Genomic DNA, 13,845 nt, shown 5'->3' with positions numbered 1-13,845 from the left:
ATTTTGCAATATTCTAAGTACATAGCCCGGCATCACAGGGCTAGCTATTTAGACACCCAGCAAGTTTAGCATTCACCATAATCAGATTTACTATAAGAAAAATGGTCTTACCTTCCCTGTTCTTCGTCAGAATGCACTGCCAGGACTACTTCAATAACAAATGTTGGTTTGGTCCCAAATAATCCATCGTTATATCCGAATAGCGTCGTTTTGTCCGTGCGTTCCAGAAACTATCCGAAATGGTAAATAACGGTCGTGCGCATGGCGCTTTCGTGACAAAAAAATTCTAAATATTCCTTTACCGTACTTCGAAGCATGTCAACCGCTGTTTAAAATCTATTTTTATGCCATTTTTCTCGTAGAAAAGCGATAATATTCCGACCGGGAATCTCCTTTTCGGCAAACAGAGGAAAAAATCACAAAGACGGGGGCGGCCAGGTCACGCGCCTAAGCCCAGAGTCCCTTGATCGGCCACTTGAGAAAGGCGATAATGTGTTTCAGCCTGGGGCTGGGAGGACGACATTCTGTTTTTTCCCGGGCTCTGAGCGCCCATGGACGACGTAGGAAGTGTCACGTTAGAGCAGAGATCCTTTGTAAAAGATAGAGATGGCAAAGAAGTTCCAGAAATGGTCAGACAGGCCACTTCCTGTAAAGGAATCTCTCAGGTTTTGACCTGCCATTTGAGTTCTGTTATACTCACAGACACCATTCAAACAGTTTTAGAAACTTTAGGGTGTTTTCTATCCATATATAATAAGTATATGCATATTCTAGTTACTAGGTAGGATTAGTAACCAGATTAAATCGGGTACGTTTTTTATCCAGCCGTGAAAATACTGCCCCCTAGCCCCAACAGGTTAATGAGGCAATATACAGGGGTACCAGTACCGAGTCAATGTGCAGGGGTACAGGTTAGTCAAGGTCATTTGTAAAGTGACTATGCATAGATAATAAACAGCGAGTAGCAGCAGTGTAACAAAAAAGTGGGGGGTGGGTCAATGTAAGTAGTCCGAGTGACCATCTGATTTGTTTAGTTGTTCAGCAGTCTTATGGCTTGGAGGTAGAAGCTATTAAGGATCCTTTTTGACCTAGACTTGGGGCTCCGATACCGCTTGCCGTGTACTAGCATAGACAGTCTATGACTTGGGTGACTGGAGTCTTTGACAATTTTATGGGCCTTCCTCTGACACCACCTACTATATCGGTCCTGGATGTCAGGAAGCTTGGCCCCTGTGATGTACTGGGCCATACGCATTGCCCTCTGTAGCACCTTACGGCCAGATGTCTAGCAGTTGCCATATCAGGCGGCAATGGAACCGGTCAGGATGCTCTCGATGGTGCAGCTGTCAACTTTTTGAGGATCTGGGGACTCAAGCCAAATTTTTTCAGTCTCCTGAGGGGTAAAAGATGTTGTCGTTCCCTCTTCACAACTGTGTTGTTGTGTTGGGATGATAGCTTGTTGGTTATGTGGACACAAAGGAACTTGAAACCCTCGGCCCGCTCCATTTCAGTCCCATCAATGTTAATGGGGACCTCTTCGGCCCTCCTTTTCCTGTAGTCCACGATCAACTCCTTTGTCTTGCTCACATTGAGAGAGAGGTTGTTGTCCTTACACCACACTGCCAGGCCTCTGACCTATATGACTGTGTGCTTAGCCACGCAGTCGTACGTGAACAGGGAGTACAGGAGGGGACTAAGCAAGCACCCCTGAGGGGCCCCAGTGTTGAGGATCAATGTGGCAGATATATTGTTGCCTACCATTACCACCTTGGGGCGGCCCATCAGGATCCAGGCTCCAGTTGCAGAGGGAGGTGCTTAGTCCCAGGGTCCATAGCTTAGTGCTGAGCTTTGTGGGCACTATGGTGTTGAACACTGAGCTGTAGTCAATGAACAGCATTCTCATGTTGGTGTGCCTTTTGTCCAGGTGGGAAAGGGCAGTGTGGCCAGGTCGCAGATGCAAATGAGAATTTGTTCTCAACTGGCTTACCTGGTTATATAAAGGTGAAATAAATAAAAAATAATTTAAAAAAGTGCAGATTGAGATTGCATTGTCTGTGGATCTGTTGGGGCGGTATGTGAATTTGAGTGGGTCTAGGGCATGATGTTGTTCATTGACTACAGCTCAGCGTTCAACACCATAATGCCCACAAAGCTCATCACTAAGCCGCCCCCAGGTGGTAATGGTAGGCAAGAACATATCTGCCACGTTGATCCTCAACACTGGGGCCCCTCAGGGGTGCTTGCTTAGTCCCCTCCTGTACTCCATGTTCACGCACGACTGGGTGGCCAATCATTCTGGCATGATCGTGTTAATGTGAGCCATGACCAGCCTTTAAAAGCACTTCATGGCTACAGACGTGAGTGCTATGGGGCAGTAATCATTTAGGCAGGATAACTTTGCTTTCTTGGGCACGGGGACTATGGTGGTCTGTTTGAAACATGTAGGTATTACAGACTCGGCAGGGAGAGGTTGAAAATGTCAGTTTAGACACTTGCCAGTTGGTCCGCACATGCTTTGAGGACACGTCCTGGTAATCCGTCTTGCCCCGCGGCTTTGTGAATGTTGACCTGTTTAAAGATCTTCAGTTGGTGCTCTCATGCATTCTTCAGTGTTGCTTGCCTCAAAGCGAGCAAAAAATTAATTTAGCTTGTCTGGTAGGCTCGCGTCACTGGGCAGCTCCCGGCTTCGTTTCACTTTGTAGTCCGTAATATTTTTCAAGCCCTGCCACATCCGACGAGCAAGTTGGATTCAATCTTTGTCCTGTATTGACGCTTTGCCCGTTTGATGGTTCGTCTGAGGGCATTGCGTCCGGATTAGTGTCCCGCTCCTTGAAAGCGGCAGCTCTAGCCTTTAGCTTGGTGTGGATGTTGCCTGTAATCCATAGCTTCTGGTTGGGAAATGTACTTACGGTCACTGTGGGGATGACGTTGTTGATGCACTTATTGATGAAGCCGGTGACTGATATTGTATACTCCTCAATGCCATTGGATGAATCCTGGGACATATTCCAGTCTGTGCCAGCAAAACAGTCCTGTAGCATCCGCGTCATCTGACCACTTCCGTATTGAGCGAGTCACTGGTACTTCCTGCTTTAGTTTTTGCTTGTAAGCAGGAATCAGGAGGATAGAATTATTGTCAGATTTGCCGAATGGAGGGAGAGAGTCTCTGTGTAAAGGTGGTCTCTAGATTTTTTTCCTCTGGTTGCACATGTGACATGCTGGTAGAAATTAGGTAAAAGAGATTTAAGTTTGCCTGTGTTAAAGTCCCCAGCCACTAGGAGCACCGCTTCTGGATGAGCATTTACTTGTTTACTTATGGCCTCATACAGCTCGTTGAGTACAGTCTTAGTGCCAGCATCGGTTTGTAGTGGTAAATAGACAGCTACGAATAATATAGATGTAGATAGTGTGGTCTATAGCTTATCAATAGCTATTCTACCTCAGGCGAGCAATTCCTCTAAACTTTTTTTAATATTGGACATCGAGCACCAGCAGTTATTGACAAATAGACACACACCCCCGCTCCTCGTCTTACCAGACATTGCTGCTCTGTCCTGCCGAAACATGGAGAAGCCAGCCAGCTCTATATTATCTGTGTCGTCGTTCAGCTATGTCTCTGTGAAACATAAGATATTACAGTGTTAAATATCCCATTGGTAGGATAGTCTTAATCGTAGATTGTCCAGTTTGTTTTCCAATGATTGCACATTGGCCAATAATACAGAGGGCAGTGGTGGTTCTGATGCCCAGGAGCTCTTTTCAGTCATAAGAGATGGTAGCAGCAACAATATGTACAAAATGAGTCTCGAAAAGGTGTTTACACTTGCGTACTATTGTTTGTACAGATGAATGTGATACCTTCAGGCATTTAGAAATTGCTCCCAAGGATGAACCAGACTTGTGGATGTCTACAACTTTTTTTCTGAGGTCTTGGCTGATTTCTTTTGATTTTCCCATGATGTCAAGCAAAGAGGCACTGACTTTGAAGGTAGACCTTGAAATACATGCACAGGTACACCTCCAATTGACTCAAATGATGTCAATTAGCCTATCAGAAGCTTCTAAAGCCATGACATCATTTTCTGGAATTTTCCAAGCTGTTTAAAGGCAACTTAGTGTATGTAAACTTCTGACCCACTGGAATTGTGATACAGTGAATTTTACGTGAAATAATCTGTCTGTAAACAATTGTTGGAAAATGTACTTGTGTCATGCACAAAGTAGATGTCCTAACCGACTTCCCAAAACTATAGTTTGTTAACAAGAAATTTGTGGAGTGGTTGAAAAACGAGTTTTAATACCTCGAACCTAAGTGTATGTAAACTTCCGACTTCAACTGTATATACACATGTAAACATGTTGTAGATATGTGGTAGTGGAATATGGGTCTGAGGGCACACACTTAGTGTGTTGTGAATTCTGTAATGAATGTATTGTAATGTTTTTTAAATTGTATAACTGCCTTAATTTTGCCGGACACTGGGAAGAGTAGCTAATGGGGATCCATAATAAATACAAATACAAGCAGTGACACTAGCATACTTATGCATATTGTTGTTATTAAAACAAAGCAAAGTAGTCACCTAAAAATCTGTTTGTACAAATCATTAGTTAGTTTGCTAGCTAGCTATCACATAAATTGTGCAAAATGTGATAGCTAACATTAGCCAGCTTGCTAAGCATTATCCAGTCAGCGGTGCTGACAGATTTAAACAGATATAATTAGCAACAAAATGGGATTCACTGTATTCCACAAAACATGACATTGCTAATCAAGCATCAATTAGCTAACACAATTTTAAAGTTTTAGGAAGTTTAATTAATAAGTTAGACAGTCACTGGACAACTTCTTCTCCCCCTGACTGGTCGTCAACGGTTATTGGTCTTGGAACTCATGTGTTTACCAGAAGCGGTTTGCCATAAATGTTATTGCAACAGATTCAAATATAAACTTGAGAGAATTGTTTACCAGAAAAAAAATATCTGGCAAACTGTTTGCCACTAGTGGCAATACATATTATTCTTGCTAAAGGTTTGCTGCAAAAAAAATAGATATTTTAATCTGACATTTTTTTAGTCAATAAGTATTCAAGCCCTTCGTTATGGCAAGGCTAAATAAGTTCAGGAGTAAAAAAAAAGGTCCCTTAGTCAAACAGTGCATTTCTAACACAGATTCAACCACAAAGACAAGGGAGGTTCTCCAATGCCTCGCAAAGATTGGCACCTATTGGTAAATGGGTAAAAATAAAAAAGAAGACATTTAATATCCCTTTTAGCATTAATTACGCATTTGATGGTGTAAGTCACTACAAAGATACAGGCGTCCTTCCTAATTCAGTTGCCGGAGAGAAAAGAAACCACTCAGGGATTTCACCATTAGGCCAATGGTGACTTTAAAACATTTACAGAGTTTAATGGCTGTGATAGAAAAAAACTTAGGATGGATCAACAACATTGTAGTTACTCCACAATACTAACCTAATTGAGTGAAAAGAAGGAAGCCAGTACAGAATACAAATATTCCAAAACATGCATCCTGTTAGCAAGAAGGCACTAAACTAATACTGCCAAAAATGTGGCAAAGTATTACACTTTTTTCCTGAATAAAATGTGTTATGTTTTGGGGCAAATCCAATACAACACATTACTGATTACCACTCTCCATATTTTCACAGATAGTGGTGGCTGCATTATGTTACGGGTATGTTTCTAATCGTTAAGGACTGGGGAGTTTTTTAGGATAAAAAATAAACGGAATGGAGATAAGCACAGGCAAAATCCTAGAGGAAGACCTGTATCAGTCTGCTTTCCACCAGACCCTGCGAGATGAATTCACCTTTCACCAGGACAACAACTTAAAACACAAGGCCAAATCTACACTGGAGTTGCTTACTGTAACGGTCGTCGTATATAGTGGACCAAGGCGTAGCGTGTTGAGTGCTCATATTAACTTTTATTAGAACACGTAATGAAACAAAACAAGAAAATGAACGAACGGTAATGCAGGCTAACCCTAACAGTGCAAAACCAACTTCCCACAAATGACAGGTGAAAACAGGGCTACCTAAGTATGACTCCCAATCAGCAACAACGATGTACAGGTGTTCCTGATTGGGAGCCATACCAGGCCAACACAAAGAAATACACAACGTAGACAGTGCATAGAAATACAAAACATAGAACATAACCAAAACCCCGGAATACTCTAAACAAACACCCCTCTACATAAACACATATCCCAACAAACCCCGAACCACATAAAACAAACACCCCCCTGCCACGTCCTGACCAAACTACAATAACAAATAACCCCTTTACTGGTCAGGACGTGACACTTACCAAGAAGACAGTGAATGTTCCTGAGTGGCTGAGTTACTATTTTGACTTAAATCTATGGCAACACCTGAAAATGGGTGTCTGTCAATGATCAACCACCAATTTGAAAGAGCTTGAAGAATTTTAAAATGAATAATGGGCAAATGTTGCACAATCCAGGTGTGGAAAGCTCTTGGAGACTTACTGTCACGTCCTGACGAGTATAGGGGTTATTTGTATTTGTAGGTTGGTCAGGACGTGGCAGAGGGTATTTGTTTTGGTTGGTTCAGGGTGGTTGGTTGTGTTTAGGGTGTGTGCTTTGTTAGTTCTGGGTGTTGGGTATGTTCTAGGTTGTATTTTCTACGTTCTGTCTAGTTTAGTTTTTCTATGTTTAGGTTTGGGTGTGGACTCTCAATTGGAGGCAGGTGTTTCTATTTTCCTCTGATTGAGAGTCCTATATATAGGTATGTGTGTGGGTTTGTTTAGTGTGGGAGATGATATGCTTTGTATAGCGGTGTGCCTTACAAGCCTGTTAGTCGTCGTCATTGTGTTTTTCTTGTGTACGTATTTTGTTTTCGGTTTTGCCTTCTTATCCAGTAATAAAGAAGATGAGTACACATAACCCCGCTGCGTATTGGTCCACTTTCTCCGACGATGATTTCTCTGTATCGTCTGACGACGAAGAGTGTTACACTTACCCAGATAGACTCAAAGCTGTGATCACTGCCAAATATGCTTCTACAAAGTATTGACTCAGGAGTGTAAAAACTTATGTAAATTATATATTGATGTATTTCAATACATTTGCAAAAATTCTAGAAACATGTTTTCACTTTGTCATTATGGACTTTTGTGTATAGATGGGTGAGAGAAAAAAAAATATATTTATTCCATTTTGAATTCAGGCTGTAACACATCAAAACTTGGAATAAGTCAAGGGGTATGAATACTTTCTTGACAAAATTGTAAAGATGAGAATTCTGTAAATAAATACTGCAGCCTACATAAAATGGTGGGAATTTGAGCTCAATCGTACAAGCCAAACTGCAGACGGAAAACTAGACTCCATTGTGATGAGGGCTACAAATTCAAATGAGTCCAAATAAAAAAAAAACTCAACAAACAGATAGGACTCCAATTATTCTCAATGTTATTACCCAGTCTAAATAGCCTTATGACATACATGATTAAACTTGAAATAATTTATTTTCAGAGAATCACTTTGCCTACCTTTTGTGGTTAACTTTCTTGTCGAATTCAATCTCACTCTGTAACATGGAATCAAAGCTATTTAATTTGGGAAATAACCAAGCTGTCACAGCAGGGGGGAAATGTAATGTCCTTGGGCTCAGTTTAAGATGTAAAACAAGTTGCATGCATTATCCTACCTCCACCAACCAGCTGAGCCCTATTCAAAGCACAGCAGCACACAGTAGTACAGCAGCACTCAAAATCATGTTTGCCCCCCTTTAGGATGCCAGTGTGACAGTGTGACAATCAGGCTGAAGCACTTTATTTGATCTTTATTTATATATTTTCACATAATTAACTGTCTGATGTTTGCCTCTGCATGAAATGTGCTGTGAGCAAGTAATTAGCTCTGTATTTTAAGAGGGGCTATCTTGCATGGGTAAAAACACAAGATAATTTCTTACAGATGTTTTCCCCCGAGACGCTTATAATTTGATCTGGGATTTTTTCTACATCCGGGTAATTATTTATTTTGCTATCCTGGATATCTTCCTCTCATTTAGTATACATGACTACTGTGCATTGAGTGCATTGACTTTGTTTCGCCTGATTGTGCTTACAGTATATCTCATATTGCGGCAGCGATATACATTTTGATCCTGACAAACTCCACAGTTCCTGCTGGTGACAAGCATACTCATAACATGATGCTGCCTCAACCACTTGAAAATACACTCTACTGGATTTGAAACAAAGTAGACCACAACATCAATAATCCCAATAGGGTGGATTTAAAACCAGTTGAGCTGACAGCTGTTTTGCACTGTTTCGCTATGGTTTTAGTGATCAAGAGGGCAATATTTTATTAATGTAGTAGTGTTTCCCCCCCAGAAAACTACTACAACCTTTGGCATTCACCTGGAATTGTTAATTTATGTCTAAGAAACAAAACACTTTTAAACCCATATGATCTAGTACACAATAAAAGTATAATAAAACATATACTGTACAAATATGGTATACGGTATGGGTCTTCTTTTCCTGTGGCGGTCCTCATGAGAGCCAGTTTCATCATAACGCTTGATGTTTTTTTGCGACTGCACATGAAGAAACTTTCAAAGTTCTTGACATTTTCCGGATTGACTGACCTTCATGTCTTAAAGTAATGATGGACTTTCATTTCTCTCTGCTTATTTGAGCTGTTCTTGCCATAATATGAACTTGGTATTTTACCAAATAGGGCTATCTTCTGTATACCCCCCTACCTTGTCACCACACAACTGATTGGCTCAAACGCATTAAGATGAAAAATAAATTCCACCAATTAAATTGAGGCACACCTGTTAATTGAAATGCATTGCAGGTGACTACCTCATGAAGCTGGTTGAGAGAATGCCAAGAGTGTGCAAAGCTGCCATCAAGGCAAAGGGTGGCAATTTGAAGAATCTCAAATATAAAATATATTTTGAGTTGTTTAACACGTTTTGGTTTACTACATGATTCCCTATGTGTTATTTCATAGTTTTGATGTCTTCACTATTATAATACAATGTAGAAAATAGTAAAAATAAAGAAAATTCCTTGAATGAGTAGGTGTTCTAAAACTTTTGACAGGTAGTGTATGTTTTTACAACTTTTCATAGATATATTGCATGAATAGTCCCGTTTCTCTCAGTATAATTCCATGTAATTCAGTTGGAAGAGCATGGCCAGAGTTGTGGGTTCGATCCCCACGGGGGACCAGTACGAAAAAAGTATTACAATGTATGCACTCACTACTGTAAATCGCTCTGGAAAAGAGTGTCTGCTAAATTACTAAAATGTCAATGTAAATTAACATTTCCCTTTCTTTATGCAGTATTTTCATGAATATTTCTTTATGCAATACAACCTTTACAATTGTTTATGCACTATTTATAAAAAATATTTATCAAACCTTGTTGCTTACCTTTACTGCAAGTAATTTGACCTCTATTACTAATCAAATCTACAAATAATATGTATCAAATGTATTACACTGTAATGTTTTTATTGTTTTAGAAACGAAACACAAAACATATTCTAAACAAATATTTTCAAAAATATTTATTTGTGGGCAGTATAATTATTTTAATATGAATGGCTTGAAATGGTGTAAAATCTTCCCTCGGTGAAAGTCAAATCTGACACTGAGTACAATTTATAGTTAAAAATGGCAAGCTGAACCAAACGAATGGACGCACTAACAGCATTGCAGATATTGCAGAATTTTGATGAGCTGGAGTCAGATGGAGGATCAGATATTGAGCCTGAAATCGACGTTGCTGATGACAATGAGTCCTCCTCTTATTCTGATGTTGACTTCTAGCCTCTGCCGCCGATGGCTGAAGGCCATGATACATTGGCAATTTTTTGGGGCAATATTGCTGACAACGGAGAGGGGTATGAGACACTGGAGCAATGAGTAACATGGACGTGATTAAGATATTTCATATGAAGCATAGATTAACTTAATTTCCCCATTGATTTTCTCATCTCCTATAGCTTTTTATTACCATTTCTTTTTTAAGTTTTTTTATTTCACCTTTATTTAACCAGGTAGGCCAGTTGTGAACAAGTTGTCATTTACAACTGCGACCTGGCCAAGATAAAGCTGAGCAGTGCGACAAAAAACAACAACACAGAGTTACACGAGGGATAAACAAAAGTACAGTCAATAACACAATAGAAAAATCTATATATAGTGTGTGCAAAGGGTGTAAGGAGGTAAGGCAATAAATAGGCCATAGTAGCGAAGTAATTACAATTTAGCAAACTAACACTGGAGTGATACATGTGCAGATGATGATGTGCAAGTAGAAATACTGGTGTGCAAAAGAGCAAAAAAAAGTTCATAATAACAATATGGGGATGAGGTAGGTAGTTGGATGGGCCATTTACAGATGGGCTGTGTACAGCTGCAGCGATCAGTAAGCTGCTCAGATAGCTTATGCTTAAAGTTAGTGAGGGAGATATAAGTCTCCAACTTCTGTGATTTTTGCAATTCGTTCCAGTCATTGACAGCAGAGAACTGTAAGGAAAGGTGGCCAAATTAGGTGCTGGCTTTGGGGATGACCAATGACATATACCTGCTGGAGCGCATGCTACGGGTGGGTGTTGTTATGGTGACCAGTGAGCTGAGATAAGGCGGAGCTTTACCTACCAAAGACTTATAGAGGACCTGGAGCCAGTGGGTCTGGAGACAAATATGTAGCGAGGGCGAGCCGATGAGAGCGTACAGGTTTCAGTGGTTGGTGGTATATGGGGCTTTGGTGACAAAATGGATGGCACTGTAATAGACTGCATCCAGTTTGTTGAGTAGAGTGTTGGAGGCTATTTTGTAAATGACATCACCGAAGTCGAGGATCGGTAGGATAGTCAGTTTTACAAGGGTATGTTTGGTAGCGTGAGTTAAGCTTTTAAAAACTGTAACCTACATGTATTTACATAAATGTTTAATATAACGATAGTGGATTTAGAATTGTGAAGCTATGCATTTTCACCGGATGTTAGCCAAGTGGGATGAAATCGTCCCACCTAGCCCAGACAGGTTAAATCGGGTACGTTTTTTATCCAGCCGTGAAAATACTGCCCCCTAGCCATAAGAGGGTAAAGATACACTTCTCGTTAATTCAACCACATTGTCCGATTTAAAAAAGGCTTCATGGCGAAAGCATAACATTAGATTATGTTAGGACAGCGCCGAGACAAGAAAAACCACACAGCCATTTTCCAAGCAAGGATAAGCGTCACAAAAACCCAGAAATACAGCTAAAATTAATCACTAACCTTTGATGATCTTTATCAGATGGCACTCATAGGACTTCACGTTACACAATACATTTATGTTTTGCTCGATAAAGTTCATATTTATATCCAAAAACCCCATTTTACATTGGCGTGTAATGTTCAGAAATGCTTTGCCTCCCAAAACTTCTGGTGAATGAGCACATCAATTTACAGAAATACTAATCATAAACGATGATAAAATATTCAACTCTTATTCAAAGAATTATAGATACACTTCTCCTTAATGCAACCGCTGTGTCAGATTTCAAAAAAGCTTTACAGCAAAAGCACACTTTGAAATAATCTGAGTATGGCGCTCAGTCACAAAACCAAACCCGCCATTTTGTGGAGTCAACAAAACTCAGAAATAGCATTATAAATATTCACTTACCTTTGATGATCTTCATCAGAATGCACTCCCAGGAAATCCCAGTTCCACAATAAATGTTCATTTGTTTCGATAAAGTCCATCCTTTATGTCCAAATACCTCCTTTTTGTTTGCAAGTTCAGTCGAGTAATCCAAATCCACTGTGCTCGCGCAGTTAGTTCAGACGAATAGTCAAAAAAGTTGTATTACAGTTCATAGAAACATGTCAAACGATGTGTAGAATCAATCTTTAGGATGTTTTTATCATAAATCTTCCATAATATTCTAACCGGATGATTCCTTTGTCTTCAAAAAAGAAAAGGAACACACCTAACTCTCATGGGAGCTCGCACCACTGAGCTTATGTCATTTTCTCACTCATCAACTTCCAGGCCCTCTTGTTCGCTCCATATTCACAGTAGAAGCATGAAACAACGTTCTAAAGACTGTTGACATCTAGTGGAAGTGTTAGGAAGTGCAAAATGACCCCATTGACACTGTATACTGTGTCGTGTCTTTGGGGTACCATTACACTGAAGATATGTTTATCAATTAGCTCCCTGTAATTATTAGCACGCGATTAAACTGATTAATCGTTTAATTGTAATTAACTAGGAGATCGGGGCACCAAGGAGAATATTCAGATTACAAAGCTATAATTTTCCTAATATAACTTTCCTGTACTATAATATTATATTCTATTATAGTATAGGCCGATTATCTTCTTGTTTAAATGGTGTATTTTACCTCTAGTCCAGTCTCATTCCAAACGTCGTAAATTGTTGTATCTGCACGAACCCAGTCTTTACTAAAATCATCCATACATCAATTGTCTTAAAATCATTTATTTACTACACTAAGTAATTAACAGAAAAACATACAAACAGTAATTATCGTCACAAAGGATTGGTAGAGGAATGTGCCCTTGTGGGCTAAACAGGCAGGTCGGCCTGTTGAACAATGGGTCATAAACGGTCAACTGAGAAGTTACACAGAGTTCATTAATATTAACAATTGACAATTGAAGGCTCACTCATTCGGGATCTTTTGCAATCAATATATATTTACGCTCATGTGTCGTCGTGATCCTTGTTCGAGAGTTCTGTTCTGTTGGGGAGTTTTGTCCGCGTTCTCTCTCTCTCTCTCGGTTAGAATGGATCTTTCAGAGCGACATTCATTAATGTCGTCATCGAATGGTTGTTTCGTTGGTCTTCGCGTTCAATGATATAATTTACTTAGCTGCAGACTAATAATTAATATCAAAGACTTGTTCTTATTCTGTCAGTATCGATAGTCTAAAAGTGGTATGGTTCACTTTCAGTAGAGGAATTGGAAGGTAAAACCTATTAGCCAACGGAGTGTAGGCCTGGTCTGAAGAAATGTAAATCAGGGGGTGTTTTATAGTGCCCATAGAACAGGCTTGTCAAATGACGCCTGGTCCTGTATGGGTCCCTGGGGGCGTGCCTATGACTGAGTTAGATTTGGTTACAGAAATACAATTCTATCACATTACATCAGTACAATAGCATCTCATGTGAATTATAAAAGCTTTATCCTTATTAATACATTCTATACAACCATTAAGTTGCAAGTCTCAAGCTGATGCTATTATATAAACAGTTTTATGGTAATATGGCTATATTGTCTCTATTGACTATCACAAAATTGTACCAAGCGGATCAGTTCGTAGCTGGATTCTTCACCAATCTTCCATACCTTCTCCAGAACACAAAATGTCGCTTGGCTCTCTAATTCTATGAGTTGGAAGAATTTCCTGTGTCTCTCTATGGGCCATGTGGCCAGAGACTCTCCTGGAATTTTAGAGTTTTTACGACCCTTTACACACAGGGTGGATTGGGGGGAAGGTAAGGGGGTGGTTTTGTAAAAGGGAGGGGGTCAACTGTCCTCCCTGTACCAAAAGAGGCCAACGTCATGACAACTGGATAGGGAATCACTTGAAAAACTACAAACCTCAGATTTCCACACTTCCTTGTTGGATTTTTTCTCAGGTTTTTGCCTGCCATATGAGTTCTGTTATACTCACAGACATCATTCAAACAGTTTTAGAAACTTCAGAGTGTTTTCTATCCAAATCTAATAATAATAAGCATATCTTAGCTTCTGGGACTGAGTAGCAGGCAGTTTACTCTGGGCACCTTCTTCA

This window comes from Salmo salar, chromosome 25 (genome assembly GCF_965601325.2).
Source record: "Salmo salar chromosome 25, fSalSal1, whole genome shotgun sequence".
Lineage (NCBI taxonomy): Eukaryota > Metazoa > Chordata > Actinopteri > Salmoniformes > Salmonidae > Salmo > Salmo salar.
The sequence above is the reverse complement of the archived record's forward strand: the minus strand, read 5'-3'. Positions refer to the sequence as shown.